Source organism: Bos grunniens, chromosome X, assembly GCF_055505025.1.
Source record: "Bos grunniens cultivar Pamir isolate PY7600 chromosome X, Bosgru_T2T1.0, whole genome shotgun sequence".
NCBI classification, from domain to species: Eukaryota; Metazoa; Chordata; class Mammalia; order Artiodactyla; family Bovidae; genus Bos; species Bos grunniens.
In genome coordinates, this window is record NC_141194.1 from 107543529 (window position 1) to 107558758 (window position 15230).

At 39.9% G+C, this 15230-nt stretch overlaps 1 pseudogene; it reads right to left on the reverse strand.

Moving 5' to 3' along the window:
- Positions 1-799: 799 nt before the first annotated feature.
- On the reverse strand, positions 800-2191 carry LOC147341101 (large ribosomal subunit protein uL4 pseudogene; annotated as a pseudogene).
- Between the last annotated feature and the right edge of the window lie 13039 nt (positions 2192-15230).

Below are 15230 nucleotides of genomic sequence, written 5' to 3' on the forward strand. Positions count from 1 at the left end.
CAAAACAGAAGAAAAATAACACTGGGGAATGAAGGGTTTTAAGATACAGATCTTGGAGAGATTAGAAAGCTAATTGATACCACCCCAGAGGAATTCACAAGAGGAATTCATGGAGATGAGTACCTCTGAACCAGTGACAGACAGTGAAGAAGAAGACGAAATAAAAATGGTGCCAGAAAACAAATTGACATCAGACAGTCTTGCAGAAGGGTTCCAATTATGCAGCATTGCTTTTGACTGTTTTTACATTATGAATACTTCTATGATACGGGCCCTGAAACTAAAGTAATCAGTGAAACGATGATGATATACAAACATTATTCAATAAATGAGAAGACAAGAATATCAGAATCTATAATGTATTTCCATAAGGTTACACCAAGTATGCCTGCCTCTCACCAGTAATTCTTCTGGTGTGGTGTCAATTAGCTTTTGAATCTCTCCAAGATCCTTCCTTTCCAACTTCTGTGCCACCCAAGATGGCAAGAGCAAGGGCCTCCTCCTCCGCCCCAGTGTGGAGACGTGAGAATGAAGATAAATTTGCATTTAATGAATAATAAATAATCATTATGCCATACACTTAATAAACTTATCTGCTGGGGGCACATGTCTTCATATGAAAATCTAATTACTGTATGACAAGAACTGTGTAGACTTTTTTCTATCATCATTGCCCAGTGGTTCATTGTGTAGAACATTATATGCAAGACTTGTACTGAAGTGGGCAGCCCATCCTGACATAAGTGTGAAGTGACTGATATTTAATATAAATTTTTTTTCATGTTTCTCATTGCCTCTTTGTTCAGGTCTTTATTCAAAATTAGCTGTCCAAAATGATTTGGCATTTATGGAATAAACAAATTTAAGTTTATGCAGCAGCCTTCTTTTCCTCTGAGGTGGGTTTCTTTTCTACGGGCTTCTTTTCAGCTGCTGGTTTCTTGGTCCTTGCAGCCTCTTTTCCTACCACAGGCTTCTTCAGCTTCTTATCACCAACAGCCTTCTTTTCTTTGTTTCCCACCACATGCTTCTTGCCCTGAACCCCCTTCTGATCTGATTTGGCTTCTAGTGCTGCTGCTGCATTATCCATGCAGATTTTGTGGTTATTGGCCTGTCGAAGAATGGTGTTCCAGTGCATGGTCTTTGCATATGGGTTAAGCTTCAACATGATTCTCAGGTTTTTCAGTGGATTCTTCTTCAGGACTCTGCAATGAATCTTCTTGTGTGATGCTCGGAGTGCTCTTTGGATTTCTGGGCTTTTCAAGATTCTGCTAAGGTCTGTATTGAGCATCTTGTGCATGAGGAGGTTGTAGTTACTCTTGAGGGAGGCTGCTTTATGCCAAGTGCCATACAGCTCATCTAACTTTTGGAAAGCACTTTCAGTCCAAATGCAGAAACGTCCCACATGACCACCAGGAGCAAGTTTCAAAATGTTCAGCTTGCTTACTAAATTAAGCAGAGTAATTCCAGGGATGTTTCTGAAGGCCTTGATGATACCATTGTCCTCATTATAGGTGATACAGGGTCCCCTGTGCTGGATATGGCGATGGTTTCTCATTTTGCCTTTGCCAGGTCTCATTTGCTGAGAGGCATAGACCTTTTTAATATCATTCCAGGCCTTAAGTTTCTTCAGAAGCAAAACAGCCTCCTTGGTCTTCTTGTAGCCTTCAACTTTATCTTCCACCACCAAAGGAAGTTCAGGAACTTCCTCTATATGATGACCTTTAGACATGACCAGCACTGGTAAGGCTGAGGCAGCCAGTGCAGAGCAGATGGCGTATCGCTTCTGCGTTGTATTCACTCTGCGGTGCCAAAGTCGCCAGGTCTTGGTTGGTGCAAACATGCGGCCCCCACGACACATATTTCCAAAAACACCCTGACCAGAACGGTGAGTCCCACCACCTTGAACCCTGGGAATTCGAGCCACAGCTCTGCTGGTACCTCAAGACTCAGCACTGGTTTGATGACCTGCTAATTCACTGACAGCATAGGGCTGTCTGTTGTTTTTGCACAAGTTGATGTGAACACAGTTAACAATATCGGGTCGAATGGGAGCCTTGAACACAGCAGGCAAAGTGACATTTTTGCCAGAGGACTCCCCCTTTTCAGAGTACACTGATATCAGTGGACGAGCACACGCCATGGTGGGGAGAGGAGAAGGCCATGCTCCTCTCAACCCGGCGACTCCCACAGGAAAAGCTTAATATAAAATTAATGTGCTAGTTGGCTTACTATTTTATAACTTTGCTTTCAAAGAATTATATTACTGTACAGTATAGCTTTCTTGCAACTGGAGAAAGTTGTGTATAAGCCTATAATAACAGGGAAGTGATCTTTATTTATTTTTTTATTGAATGATTTTTTTAATTTTTTAAAATATAAATTTATTTATTTTCACTGGAGGCCAATTACTTTATAATATTGTATTGGTTTTGCCATACATCAACATGAATCTGCCACGGGTGTACATGTGTTCTCCATCCTGAACCCCTCTCCCACCTCCCTCCCCATACCATACCTCTGGGTCATCCCAGTGCATCAGCCCCGAGCATCCTGTATCAGGTATCGAACCTGGACTGGCAATGCGTTTCACATAGGATATTATACATGTTTCAATGCCATTCTCCAAAATCATCCCATCCTTGCCCTCTCCCACAGAGACCAAAAGACTGTTCTATACATCTGTGTCTCTTTTGCTGTCTCGCATTCAGGGTTATAGTTACCATCTTTCTAAATTCCATATTTATGCATTAAGTTCAGTTCAGTTCAGTCGCTCAGTTCTGTCTGACTCTTTGTGACCCCATGAATCGCAGCATACCAGGCCTCCCTGGCCATCACCAACTCCTGGAGTTCACTCAGACTCACGTCCATCGAGTCAGTGATGCTATCCAGCCATCTCATCCTCTGTTGTCCCCTTCTCCTTCTGCCCCCAATCCCTCCCAGCATCAGAGTCTTTTCCAATGAGTCAACTCATCGCATGAGGTGGCCAAAGTACTGGAGTTTCAGCTTCAGCATCATTCCTTCCAAAGAAATCCCAGGGCTGATCTCCTTCAGAATGGACTGGTTGGATCTCCTTGCAGTCCAAGGGACTCTCAAGAGTTTTCTCCAACACCACAGTTTAAAAGCATCAATTCTTTGGCGCTCAGCCTTCTTCACAGTCCAACTCTCACATCCATACATGACCACAGGAAAAAACATAGCCTTGACTAGATGGACCTTTGTTGGCAAAGTAATGTCTCTGCTTTTGAAGATGCTATCTAGGTTGGTCATAACTTTCCTTCCAAGGAGTAAGTGTCTTTTAATTTCATGGCTGCAGTCACCATCTGCAGTGATTTTGGAGCCCAAAAAACAAAGTCTGACACTGTTTCCCCATCTATTTCCCATGAAGTGATGGGACCGGATGCCATGATCTTCGTTTTCTGAATGTTGAGCTTTAAGCCAACTTTTTCACTCTCCACTTTCACTTTCATCAAGAGGCTTTTGAGTTCCTCTTCACTTTCTGCCATAAGGGTGGTGTCATCTGCATATCTGAGGTTATTGATATTTCTCCCGGCAATCTTGATTCCAGCTTGTGTTTCTTCCAGTCCAGCATTTCTCATGATGTACTCTGCATATAAGTTAAATAATCAGGGTGACAATATACAGCCTTGACCTACTCCTTTTCCTATTTGGAACCAGTCTGTTGTTCCATGTCCAGTTCTAACTGTTGCTTCCTGACTAGCATACAGATTTCTCAAGAGGCAGGTCAGGTGGTCTGGTATTCCCATCTCTTTCAGAATTTTCCACAGTTGATTGTGATCCACACAGTCAAAGGCTTTGGCATAGTCAATAAAGCAGAAATGGATGTTTTTCTGGAACTCTTTTGCTTTTTCCATGATCCTTGTGGCAATTTGATCTCTGGTTCCCCTGCCTTTTCTGAAACCAGCTTGAACATCTGGAAGTTCACGGTTCATGTATTGCTGAAGCCAGGCTTGGAGAATTTTGAGCATTACTTTACTAGCATATGAGATGAGTGCAATTGTGCGGTAGTTTGAGCATTCTTCGGCATTGCCTTTCTTTGGGATTGGAATGAAAACTGACCTTTTCCATTCCTGTGGCCACTGCTGAGTTTTGCAGATTTGCTGGCATATTGAGTGCAGCACTTTCACAGCATCATCTTTCAGGATTTGAAATAGGTCAACTGGAATTCCATCACCTCCACTAGCTTTGTTTGTAGTGATGCTTTCTAAGGCCCACTTGACTTCACATTCCAGGATGTCTGGCTCTAGGTCAGTGATCACAGCATCATGATTAGCTGGGTTGTGAAGATCTTTTTTGTACAGTTCTTCTGTGTATTCTTGCCACCTCTCCTTAATATCTTTTGCTTCTGTTAGGTCCATACCATTTCTGTCCTTTATCTAGCCCATCTTTGCAGGAAATATTCCCTTGGTATCTCTAATTTTCTTGAAGAGATCTCTAGTCTTTCCCATTATGTTGTTTTCCTCTATTTCTTTGCATTGATCACTGAAGAAGGCTTTCTTATCTCTTCTTGCTATTCTTTGGAACTCTGCATTCAGATGCCTATATCTTTCCTTTTCTCCTTTGCTTTTGGCTTCTCTTCTTTTCACAGCTATTTGTAAGGCCTCCCCAGACAGCCATTTTGCTTTTTTGCATTTCTTTTCCATGGGGATGGTCTTGATCCCTGTCTCCTGTACAATGTCACGAACCTCAGTCCATAGTTCATCAGGCACTCTATCTATCAGATCTAGTCCCTTAAATCTATTTCTCACTTCCACTGTATAATCATAAGGGATTTGATTTAGGTAATACCTGAATGGTCTAGTGGTTTTCCCTACTTTCTTCAATTTCAGTCTGAATTTGGCAATAAGGAGTTAGTATACTGTATTGGTGTTTTTCTTTCTGGCTTACTTCACTCTGTATAATAGGCTCCAGTTTCATCCACCTCATTAGAACTGATTCAAATGTATTATTTTTAATGGCTGAGTAATATTCCATTGTGTATATGTACCACAGCTTTCTTATCCATTTATCTGCTTATGGACATCTTGGTTGCTTCCACATTCTGGCTATTATAAACAGTGCTGCAATGAACGTTGGGGTACACCTGTCTCTTTCAATTCTGGTTTCCTCAGTGTGTATGCCCAGCAGTAGGATTGTTTGGTCATAAGGCAGTTCTATTTCCAGTTTTTTAAAGGGATCTCCACACTGTTCTCCATAGTGGCTGTACTAGTTTGCATTCCCACCAACAATGTAAGAGGGTTCCCCTTTGTCCACACCCTCTCCAGAATTTATTGCTTGTAGACTTTTGGATAGCAGCCATTCTGACTGGCGTGAAATGGTACCTCATTGTCGTTTTGATTTGCATTTCTCTGATAATGAGTGATGTTGAGCATCTTTTCATGTGTTTGTTAGCCATCTGTATGTCTTCTTTGGAGAAATGTCTGTTTAGTTCTTTGGCCCATTTTTTTGATTGGGTCGTTTATTTTTCTGGAATTGAGCTGCAGGAGTTGCTTGTGTATTTTTGAGATTAGTTGTTTGTCAGTTGCTTCATTTGCTATTATTTTCTCCCATTCTGAAGGCTGTCTTTTCACCTTGCTTATAGTTTCCTTTGTTGTGAAGAAACTTTTAATTTTAATTAGGTCCCATTTGTTTATTTTTGCTTTTATTTCCAATATTCTGGGAGGTGGATCACAGAAGATCCTGCTGTGATGTATGTTGGAGAGTGTTTTGCCTATGTTCTCCTCTAAGAGTTTTATAGTTTCTGGTCTTACATTTAGATCTTTAATCCATTTTCAGTTTATTTTTGTGTATGGTGTTAGAAAGTATTCTAGTTTCATTCTTTTCCAAGTGGTTGACCAGTTTTCCCAGCACCACTTGTTAAAGAGATTGTCTTTTCTCCATAGTATATTCCTTCCTCCCTTGTCAAAGATAAGGTGTCCATAGGTGCGTGGCTTTATCTCTGGGCTTTCTATTTTGTTCCAGTGATCTATATTTCTGTCTTTGTGCCAGTACCATACTGTCTTGATGACGGTGGCTTTGTAGGAGAGCCTGAAGTCAGGCAGATTGAGTCAAGAAGTTCCATTCTTCTTTCTCAAGATTGCTTTGGTATTCGAGTTTTTTTGTATTTCCATACAAATTGTGAAATTATTTGTTCTAGCTCTGTGAAGAATACCATTGGTAGCTTGATAGGTATTGCATTGAATCTATAGATTGCTTTGGGTAATATACTCATTTTCACTATATTGATTCTTGCGATCCATGAACATGGTATATTTCTCCATCTATTAGTGTCCTCTTTGATTTCTTTCACCAGTGTTTTATAGTTTTCTATATATAGGTCTTTAGTTTCTTTAGGTAGATATATTCCTAAGTAGTTTATTCTTTTCGTTGCAATGGTTGAGAGGGTAACAGGCAGGAAGGCCAGGGGTCTCCAAATAGAGGAAATAGCCTGCAAGTGTCAGACATTTTTATCTCTCTTAAGGGGCTGGAGGAAACAAACTAGCAATATTTTTTCCTTCTCTATACAAATTTAAAGGGAGGTTTCTCTTAAAATACTGTGTTGCCATAATGACACCTGGTTTCACCTGAAGTTAGCTATTCTTGAGCCTAGAGATAACCAATGCCTTTTTCTTATGGAAATGTTTGTCTTAAGCTATGCTAATGTACTACGCTTTTACCCCAAACTCTGTCTCCAAGTCGGTTCCGCCTCTTGGCCCAGAACCTACTTGACAAACCAGTATGTTATACTCAGATATTGTTCCCCTAATCTATGTAAATGAAACTATTTGTATGGTGATCTGCCCTTCTTCAAGATTCAAGTTAATCGTTTTATGGCCCAGGATAAACCATTTGGTGCCAAGATTATCCCAAAATGCATCTTATGGGTGAGGGGCTTGGTGCCATTCTGAATTTTAAGACATTCCTTTCTTTCATTAACAGACTGCTAGTGACTATATAACATCCAGCTAAAGACTAGCAGGGGGGTACTCTTTCTACCCCCTTCTGATGCCTATGTCAGAAGCTTTCTCTGTCTCCTTTATACTTTAATAAAACTTTATTACACAAAAGCTCTGAGCGATCAAGCCTCGTCTCTGGCCCCGGATTGAATTCTTCTCCTTCGGGGGCCAAGAATCCTGGTGTATTCACGTGATTCAACTGGTGAACAGAATTGTTTCTTTAATTTCTCTTTCTATTTTCTCATTATTAGTGTATAGGAATGCAAGGGATTTCTGTGTGTTGATTTTATATCCTACAAATTTACTATGTTCATTGATTAGCTCTATTAATTTTCTGCTGGAGTCTTTAGGGTTTTCTATGTAGAAGATCATGTCATCTGCAAACAATGTGAGTTTTACTTCTTCTTTTCCAGTTTGGATTCCTTTTATTTCTTTTTCTGCTCTGATTGCTGTGGCCAAAACTTCCAAAATTATGTTGAATAGTAGTGGTCAGAGTGGGCACCCTTGTCTTGTTCCTGACTTTAGGGGAAATGCTTTCAATTTTTCACCATTGAGGATAATGTTTGCTGTGGGTTTTTCATATACAGCTTTTATAATGTTGAGGTATGTTCCTTCTATTCCTTCTTTCTGGAGACTTTTTATCATAAATGGATGTTGAATTTTGTCAAAGGCTTTCTCTGCATCTATTGAGATAATCATATGGCTTTTATTTTTCAGTTTGTTCAGTTCAGTTCAGTTCAGTTGCTCAGTCGTGTCCAACTCTTTGCAACCCCATGAATTGCAGCACGCCAGGCCTCCCTGTCCATCACCAACTCCCGGAGTTCACTCAGACTCACGTCCATCGAGTCAGTGATGCCATCCAGCCATCTCATCCTCTGTCGTCCCCTTCTCCTCCTGCCCCCAATCCCTCCCAGCATCAGAGTCTTTTCCATTGAGTCAACTCTTTGCATGAGGTGGCCAAAGTACTGAAGTTTCAGCTTTAGCATCATTCTTTCCAAAGAAATTCCAGGGCTGATCTCCTTTAGAATGGACTGGTTGGATCTCCTTGCAGTCCAATGGACTCCCAAAAGTCTTCTCCAACCCCACAGTTCAAAATGTTTGTTAATGTGGTGTATTACATTGATTGATTTGCGGATATTGAAGAATCCTTGCATCCCCGGGATAAAGCCCACTTGATCATGATGTATGATCTTTTAATGTGTTGTTGGATTCTGATTCCTATAATTTTGTTAAGGATTTTTACATCTATGTTCATCAGTGATATTGGCCTGTAGTTTGCTTTTTTTTTTTTTTTTTGAATCTTTGTCAGGTTTTGGTATTAGGGTGATGGTGGCCTCATAGAATGAGTTTGGAAGTTTACCTTCCTCTGCAACTTTCTGGAAGAGTTTGAGTAGGATAGGTGTTAGCTCTTTTCTAACTTTTTGGTAGAATTCAGCTGTGAAGCTGTCTGGTCCTGGGCTTTTGTTTGCTAGAAGATTTCTGATTACAGTTTCAATTTATGTGCTTTTGATGGATCTGTTAAGATTTTCCATTTCTTCCTGGTTAGTTTTGGAAAGTTGTACTTTTCTAAGAATTTGTCCATTTCTTCCAAGTTGTCCATTTTATTGGCATATAGTTGCTGATAGTAATCTCTTAGGATCCTTTGTATTTCTGTATTGTCTGTTGTGATCTCTCCATTTTCATTTCTAATTTTATTGATTGGATTTTTCTCCCTTTGTTTCTTCATGAGTCTGGCTAATGGTTTGTCAATTTTATTTATCTTCTCAAAGAACCAGCTTTTGGCTTTGTTGATTTTTGCTATGGTCTCTTTTGTTTCTTTTGCATTTATTTCTGCCCTAATTTTTAAGATTTCTTTCCTTCTACTAACCCTGGGGTTCTTCATTTCTTCCTTTTCTAGTTGCTTTAGGTGTAGAGTTAGGTTATTTATTTGATTTTTCTCTTGTTTCTTGAGGTATGCCTGTATTGCTATGAACCTTCCCCTTAGCACTGCTTTTACAGTATTCCACAGGCTTTGGATTGTTGTGTTTTCATTTTCATTCGTTTCTATGCATATTTTGATTTCTTTTTTGATTTCTTCTGTGATTTGTTGGTTATTCAGCAGCGTGTTGTTCAGCCTCCATATGTTGGAATTTTTAATAGTTTTTCTCCTGTAATTGAGATCTAATCTTACTGCATTGTGGTCAGAAAAGATGCTTGGAATGATTTCAATTTTTTTGAATTTACCAAGGCTAGATTTATGGCCCAGGATGTGATCTACCCTGGAGAAGGTTCTGTGTGTGCTTGAGAAAAAGGTGAAGTTCATTGTTGTTGGGTGAAATGTCCTATAGATATCAATTAGGTCTAATTGGTCTATTGTATAATTTAAAGTTTGTGTTTCCTTCTTAATTTTCTGTTTAGTTGATCTATCCATAGGTGTGAATGGGGTATTAAAGTCTCCCACTATTATTGTGTTATTGTTAATTTCCCCTTTCATACTTCTTAGCATTTTTCTTACACATTGCGGTGCTCTTATGTTGGGTGCATATATATTTATAATTGTTATATCTTCTTCTTGGATTGATCCTTTGATCATTATGTAGTGTCCTTCTTTGACTCTTTTCACAGCCTTTCTTTTAAAGTCTATTTTATCTGATATGAGTATTGCTACTCCTGCTTTCTTTTGGTCTCTATTTGCATGGAATATCTTTTTCCAGCCCTTCACTTTCAGTCTGTATGTGTCCCTTGTTTTGAGGTAGGTCTCCTGTAGACAACATATATAGGGGTCTTGTTTTTGTATCCATTCATCCAGTCTTCGTCTATTGGTTGAGGCATTCAACCCATTTACGTTTAAGGTAATTACTGATAAGTATGATCCCGCTGCCATTTACTTTATTGTTTTGGGTTCGAGTTTATACACCCTTTTTGTGTTTCCTGTCTAGAGAAGATCCTTTAGCATTTGTTGGAGAGCTGATTTGGTGGTGTTTGAGACCTAAGTCAAATCCCTTATGATTATACAGTGGAAGTGAGAAATAGATTTAAGGGCCTAGATCTGACAGATAGAGTGCCTGATGAACTATGAACTGAGGTTCGTGACATTGTACAGGAGACAGGGATCAAGACCATCCCCATGGAAAAGAAATGCAAAAAAGCAAAATGGCTGTCTGGGGAGGCCTTACAAATAGCTGTGAAAAGAAGAGAAGCCAAAAGCAAAGGAGAAAAGGAAAGATATAGGCATCTGAATGCAGAGTTCCAAAGAATAGCTAGAAGAGATAAGAAAGCCTTCTTCAGCAATCAATGCAAAGAAATAGAGGAAAACAACAGAATGGGAAAGACTAGGGATCTCTTCAAGAAAATCAGAGATACCAAAGGAACATTTCATGCAAAGATGGGCTCGATAAAGGACAGAAATGGTGTGGACCTAACAGAAGCAGAAGATATTAAGAAGAGATGGCAAGAATACACAGAAGAACTGTACAAAAAAGATCTTCACGACCGAGCTAATCATGATCATTGACCTAGAGCCAGACATCCTGGAATGTGAAGTCAAGTGGGCCTTAGGAAGCATCATTACGAACAAAGCTAGTGAAGGTGATGGAATTCCAGTTGAGCTATTCCAAATCCCGAAAGATGATGCTGTGAAAGTGCTGCACTCAATATGCCAGCAAATTTGGAAAACTCAGCAGTGGCCACAGGACTGGAAAAGGTCAGTTTTCATTCCAATCCCAAAGAAAGGCAATGCCAAAGAATGCTCAAACTACCGCACAATTGCACTCATCTCATATGCTAGTAAAGTAATGCTCAAAATTCTCCAAGCCAGGCTTCAGCAATTTGTGAACCGTGAACTTCCTGATGTCCAAGCTGGTTTTAGAAAAGGCAGAGGAACCAGAGATCAAGTTGCCAACATCCACTGGATCATACAAAAAGCAAGAGAATTCCAGAAAAACATCCATTTCTGCTTTATTGACTATGCCAAAGCCTTTGACTGTGTGGATCACAATAAACTTTGGAAAATTCTGAAAGAGATGGGAATACCAGACCACCTGACCTGCCTCTTGAGAAATCTGTATGCAGGTCAGGAAGCAACAGTTAGAACTGGACATGGAACAACAGACTGGTTCCAAATAGGAAAATGAGTTCGTCAAGGCTGTATATTGTCACGCTGTTTATTTAACTTCTATGCAGAGTACATCATGAGAAAGGCTGGGCTGGAAGAAACACAAACTGGAATCCAGATTGCCGGGAGAAATATCAATAGACTCAGATATGCAGATGACACCACCCTTATGGCAGAAAGTGAAGAGGAACTCAAAAGCCTCTTGATGAAAGTGAAAGTGGAGAGTGAAAAAGTTGGCTTGAAGCTCAACATTCAGAAAACGAAGATTATGGTATCCGGTCCCATCACTTCATGGGAAATAGATGGGTAAACAGTGGAAACAGTGTCAGACTTTATTTTTCTGGGCTCCAAAATCACTGCAGATGGTGACTGCAGCCATGAAATTAAAAGACACTTACTCCTTTGAAGGAAGGTTATGACCAACCTAGATAGCATCTTCAAAAGCAGAGACATTACTTTGCCAACAAAGATTCGTCTAGTCAAGGCTATGGTTTTTCCTGTGGTCATGTATGGATGTGAGAGTTGGACTGTGAAGAAGGCTGAGCACCGAAGAATTGATGCTTTTGAACTGTGGTGTTGGAGAAGACTCTTGAGAGTCCCTTGGACTGCAAGGAGATCCAACCAGTCCATTCTGAAGGAGATCAGCCCTGGGATTTCTTTGGAAGGAATGATGCTAAAGCTGAAACTCCAGTACTTTGGCCACTTCATGCGAAGAGTTGACTCACTGGAAAAAACTCTGATGCTGGGAGGGATTAGGGGCAGGAGGAGAAAGGGACGACAGAGGATAAGATGGCTGGATGGCATCACTGACTCGATGGACGTGAGTCTGAGTGAACTCTGGGAGTTGGTGATGGGCAGGGAGGCCTGGGGTGCTGCAATTCATGGGGTCACAAAGCGTTGGACACGACTGAACTACTGATCTGATCTGGGTACAGTAATCTGGGGTGTAGATTATTTTCTTTCATCACTTTAAGTATGTCCTGCCATTCCATCCTGGCCTGAAGAGTTTCTGTTGAAAGATCAGCTGTTATCCTTATGGGAATCCCCTTGTGTGTTATTTGTTGTTTTTCCCTTGCTGCTTTTGATATATGTTCTTTGTGTTTGATCTTTGTTAATGTGATTAATATGTGTCTTGGGGTGTTTCACCTTGGGTTTATCCTGTTTGGGACTTTCTTGGTTTCTTGGACTTGGGTGATTATTTCCTTCCTCATTTTAGGGACGTTTTCAACTATTATCTCCTCAAATATTTTCTCATGGTGTTTCTTTTTGTCTTCTTCTTCTGGGACTCCTATGATTCGAATGTTGGGGCGTTTAATATTGTCCCAGAGGTCTCTGAGATTGTCCTCATTTCTTTTAATTCGTTTTTCTTTTTTCCTCTCTTCTTCATTTATTTCTACCATTCTATCTTCTATCTCACTTATCCTATCTTCTGCCTCCATTATTCTACTGTTGTTTCCCTCCAGAGTGTTTTTGATATCATTTATTGCATTATTTATTATGTATTGACTCTTTTTTATTTCTTCTAGGTACTTATTAAACCTTTCTTGCCTCTTCTCAGTCCTTGCCTCCAGGCTATTTATCTGTGATTCCATTTTGTTTTCAAGATTTTGGATCATTTTCACTATCATTATTCAGAATTATTTATCAGGTAGATGCCCTATCCCTTCCTCTTTTGTTTGGTTTGATGGGCATTTATCCTGTTCCTTTACCTGTTGGCTATTCCTCTGTCTCTTCATCTTGTTTATATTGCTGTGTTTGGGGTGGCCTTTCGGTATTCTGGCAGTTTGTGGAGTTCTTTTATTGTGGAGGTTCCTCACTGTGGGTGGGGTTGTATGGGTGGCTTGTCAAGGTTTCCTGGTTAGGGAAGCTTGTGTCGGTGTTCTGGTGGGTGGAGCTGGATTTCTTCTCTCTGGAGTGCAATGAAGTGTCCAGTAATGAGTTATGAGATGTCAATGGGTTTGGGGTGACTTTTGGCAGCCTGTATATTGAAGCTCAGGGCTATGTTGCTGTGTTGCTGGAGAATTTGCGTGGTATGTCTTGCTCTAGAACTTGTTGGCCCTTGGGTGGTGCTTGGTTTCAGATGAGCTCCTGTGGATTAATGTTCCCTTGAGTCAGGAGTTCTCTGGTGTTCTCAGGATTTGTACTTAAGCCTCCTGCTTCTGGTTTTCAGTTGTATTTTCACAGTAACCTCAAGACTTCTCCATCTCCTTTCGAAGACAATGGGCTGCTTTTCTGGGTGCCTGATGTCCTCTGCTGGCATTCAGACGTTGTTTTGTGGAATTTACTCAGCATTCAAATGTTCTTTTGATGAATTTGTGGGGGAGAAAGTGGTCTCCCCGCCCTATTCCTCCGCCATCTTAGGACCACAGGAAGTGATCTTTTAAAAAATGTATCAGTGTTTCTAATACTGGCTGTAATCTTTTACACCATAGAATTTTTATAATGATTCATTCCTTAGTGTATAGATAGGCTAAGTTACCATAAAGCAATCATATTACTGCTTCTACATTATCAAAGCATGAATTGTTATAGCTGTAAATAAATGTGTATTTCTCTTTAACATTGTCTTTCTTTTTAAATTACTTTTTATTGGGGAATAGTTGCTTTATGAGGTTGTGTTAGTTTTTTGCTGTACAGCAAAGTGAGTCAGTGCTGCTGCTGCTGCTTAATCACTTCAGTCATGTCTGACTCTGTGCGACCCTGTGCACTGCAGCCCACCAGGCTCCTCTCTCCAGGCAAGAATACTGGAGTGGGTTGCCATGCCCTCCTCCAGGGGATCTTCCTGACCCAGGGGTTGAACTGGGATCTCCTGCATTACAGGCAGATTCTATACTGCTGAGCCACCAGGGAAGCCTGAATCAGTGATATATATATATAAATATATAATCTCCACTCTTTTCTGGATTTCCTTCCCATTTAGATCACCACAGAGGATTGAATAGAGTTCCCTGTGCTCTACAGTAGATTCTAATTAGTTATCCTATTTTACATATAGTATCAATAGTGTATATATGTCAATCCCAGCCTCCCAATTCATCCCACCCCTCCTTTTGTCTCCATGGTAACTGTAAGCTTGTTTTCTACAGTCTATGTTTCTATTTCTGCTTTACAAATAAGTTAATCTCTACCATTACACCATCTTTCATTTTTATGTCTAGTGTTAGTAATACAAATAACATTTATAGTGTTATATCAGATAATGCAATATTGATGTAGATACTGACATGCAGATGATTCATGTTATAAACAGACGATGTACACCGATGGTATTGATAAATGCAGTACAGTACTGTAAATGTATTTCCCCTTCATTATGGCTTTCTTAACAACATTTTGTTTTCTCTAACTCACTTTATTCTAAGAGCACTTTATGTATAAGTATGTAATACATATAACATACAAAATATGTGTTGATCAGCTTTTTATGTTATTGGTAAGGATTCCAGGCAAAAGTATTGCTATTTGGGGGAGTCAAAAGTTATACATGAATTATTAACTCCATGGGAGGTTGGATGCCTTAACCCCCATAATGCTATATGTTTATATATATATATATATATATATATATATATATATATATATATATATAACAGTAGAAAACAAACTAAAGAGCCTCTTGATAAAAGTGAAAGAGGAGAGTGAAAAAGTTGGCTTAAAACTCAACATTCAGAAAACTGAGATCATGGCATCTGGTTCCATCACTTCATGTCAAATAGATAGGGAAACAATGGAAACAGAGACTTTATTTTCTTGGGCTCCAAAATCACTGCAGATGGTGACTGCAGCAATGAAATTAAGAGACAGTTTCTCCTTGGAAGAAAAGCTATGACCTACCTAGACAGCATATTAAAAAGCAGAGACATTACTTTGCCAAAAAAGGTCCCTCTAGTCAAGGCTATGGTTTTTCCAGTAGTCATGTACCGATGTAAGAGTTGTACTATAAAGAAAGCCGAGGGCTGAAGAATTGATGCTTTTACACTGTGGTGTTGGAGAAGACTATTGAGAGTCCCTTGGACTGCAAGGAGACCCAACCAGTCCATCCTAAAGGAGATCAGTCCTGAATATTCATTGGAAAGACTGATGCTGAAGCTGAATACTTTGGCCACCTGATCCAAAGAACTGACTCATTGGAAAAACCCTGATACCGGGAAAGATTGAAGGCAGGAGGAGAAGGGGACGACAGA